This window comes from Choloepus didactylus, chromosome 26, assembly GCF_015220235.1.
Source record: "Choloepus didactylus isolate mChoDid1 chromosome 26, mChoDid1.pri, whole genome shotgun sequence".
Lineage (NCBI taxonomy): Eukaryota > Metazoa > Chordata > Mammalia > Pilosa > Megalonychidae > Choloepus > Choloepus didactylus.
Window position 1 is genome coordinate 12468848 of NC_051332.1, and position 3143 is coordinate 12471990.

General features: G+C 34.0%; 1 pseudogene; it reads right to left on the reverse strand.

The window, feature by feature from the left end:
- Positions 1 to 1938: 1938 nt before the first annotated feature.
- On the reverse strand, positions 1939 to 2842 carry LOC119520817 (annotated as a pseudogene).
- Between the last annotated feature and the right edge of the window lie 301 nt (positions 2843 to 3143).

The following is a 3143-nucleotide window of genomic DNA, read 5'->3' on the forward strand; positions in this document are numbered from 1 at the left end:
TCACACCTCTAAACAGTATCATCATATTGCTTTTATTTTATTACTTGGATCCAAATGATTTTCATTCTCAGTACCTTCATTCCTTCCAACTTGTTTGCTTACAATTTCAGCTTTGTAATGTTCATATGTTTTGTAATCAAGTCTCTCTTTAACTTTACCCAAACACTGATGACTTATGATTGAGACTAGTTGTACATAGTTCAAAGTCACATCATTAATTTTGATGAGTCAATTACTTAAAAGCCACTCAGCAAAGGCAAAACAGTGACCCATACCTGTATATATTCTGGAAATAGACTAATGTCAAACACGCAGTGAAAGAAAAGACTGGAGAAATTAGAAAAAGCATAAAAATAGACAAAAAATATTTCATTTCATAAAGGAGAGTTAATAAATATTGTCAAATGGCAAGGAAAGAAAGAGATGAAGAAAACACATCCTCTATAATTGGCAGTTTCTTATTATTTCAGAGTCAACTTTTTCTGACTTAAGGAAAAATAAGAAAACTTTTGGAACATTTTTCATATAAATTCATTGAATAATAAGCCAAAAATGTGAAGATTAAAAAGTACCTTATTACAAGTGATGATTAGTTAGATAAATCATGAAAATTTTCATGAATAAAATTTCATTTGATGAACTTAAAAGGAGCCAACATCACTAAGTGGTAACATCTTCCCAAGTTGTCAATATCTGAAGACATTTTGAATGAGGTTAATTTGACCCATTAGAGTGAATTTAGAGAGCAGAAAACATGGCTCAAAGTATGACATGTCTAAAACCCAAAATCTCAGAATAACTGAATTTAATTAACAAAACCTTGTTTCTATCCCTAAGTTTCATGTCAGAAAGGTTGTAATATTATTATTAAATGGTATACTATTTTAGTCCTTTCATTAAAACATACAGTGTAAGTGAAACTTCTATATGTACTTCCATATTAATAACATTCAGTTAATATTGAGATGAATTTCAATTATTAATAATTCATTGCTAACAATTTATTAACAACTGATATAAAACTTCTCTGAGGAGGAAATTCATAAACCTAAATATATGGGTCAGATTCATTCATTGAACATTTATCTAGCTCTTTGGAACCATAAACCAATTGAAATCTTTGCAGCAGCTGAGTGTGTGTGTGGCTCTGTGTGTGTGTGTGTGTGTATGTGTGTGCAAGTGGCTTGGTGACTGTATATGTGACATTCTGAGAAAGAAAGAGAGAAAAGGGACTGGAAATTTTTGAGGGAAGGTAAGATAATAGAAGGGGAGTTGAAAGTGGTACATTCTTAACAGTCAGCAGTTTTTCTGGTAGCAGTTTTATGCAAACTCACAGTCATTGTTTAATGAATGTATGTGTGCATGGCTGGGGAAAGGGAACTAAAAGCTGAGGATTTTAGAGTTGTAATAAGAACTATAGTCTTGAAATTTTAGTTAAGCATCCCCCTCTAGGATATATCAATAAATTAAAAAGCAAATCACATATTACTCTAAAACATTTCTGATATATGTAACATATAAGAACTTACAAATCTTACAAAATTAAAAAGGAATACATAAGAAAAAATGAGCTTTTCAAAAATCTTTTATATGATTTATTTCATGTGACATTGCAACTTTTTTCTCTTAACATTTAATCCTTTTATTTTTGAACATAAGATTTTGCTACAAATAAGCTCTAACTTTTGATTGCATAGGGAAGGTGTAGAATAATTTTAAGATGAATGTCCATTCATCATGTATTAGTCTGGTAATCTACCTTCTCACTGATTGGATCCACATAGAGTGAGTATTAACAGAATGTGTTTACTTTGAAAACATTGTAATGAAACTATGAGCTTGAACCAGGCTTTGAAAGTTAATTGAAGATGTTATTTAACACAGAAAATTAACAAAACAATCACAGAAATGAAGGGATTCTTTTTCTGGTAATTGCTTTCATAAGGCTTTCTTTACTTCCTTACTCCTGAGGCTATAGATCAAGGGATTCAACATGGGGATCACTACTGTGTAGAACGCAGAAACCACTTTGCCCTGATTCAGAGATAGCTGGAACTGGGACTCAGATATGTATAGATAGAGGTGGCATAGAACAGAATTAAATCTGTCAAGTGGGAGGCACAAGTTGACAATGCTTTATGCCTCCCCTCCCCTGAATGCATATGAAAGATGGAGATGAGAATATGGAAATAGGAGGTAAGAATGATCAGCAGAACCCCAACCATAGTCACACCTGCAAAAGTGGAAAAGATGCTTTCATTCATGCTGGTGTCAGAACAAGAGAGCTTAAAAATTGGGGGGCTGTCACAGAAGAAGTGATGGATAACATTGGAACCACAGAATGGCAAACTGCTTACATAACTGGTGTTAACCATGGAGTTCAACAATCCTGCTGCAAAAGCCCCAGCTGCCATATCCATGCAACTGTCCTGGACATGACTAAGGTGTAACCCAGTGGGTTGCATATGGCCACATAATGGTCACAGGCCATTAACCCAAAGAGGTTGCATTCAGTTGTTCCCAAGGCAATGAAGAAGTACATCTGCAGGAAGCAGCCAGCAAAGGTGATAGTTTTCTTCTCAGATAATAAATCTACCAGCATCTGTGGGGTGATGGTGGATGAATAACAAATGTCCAGGAAGGACAAGCTAGCCAGGAAAAAATACATGGGTATGTGAAGTCTGGAATCAGTTCTGATTAGGAGAATCATCCCAACATTACCCAGAACTGTAAGTGTGTAAATCAGAAAAAAATAGCAAAAAGAGAATACACTTTCCTCCATGGATTCTGTCAATCCCATCAGGATGGACTCAGCCAGTGAGGTATCATTTTTTCTAGCCATTTATTATTTATGTATTTTGTTTAAACTTTGTATTAAGTGTAAACTTTTCCCTCTCCAAAATCTTAGAAGTTTAAGTAAAAATGTTAATAAAGGTGTATACACATGGGTAGAAAAACCTCAAAGATTAACATAGCATAATTAACTGAGTGACTGCAGAAAGATAAAATGTAAAGGACAAAAGGATATTGCCTCTTCAATCACTGGTCTAAGTCTGCAGACTCTACTTTGGTTTCTGCCAATGCAATTTAACATTTCTTTCTTCTTTCTATACCAGTCCATATTCAAAATACAAAGGACAGAA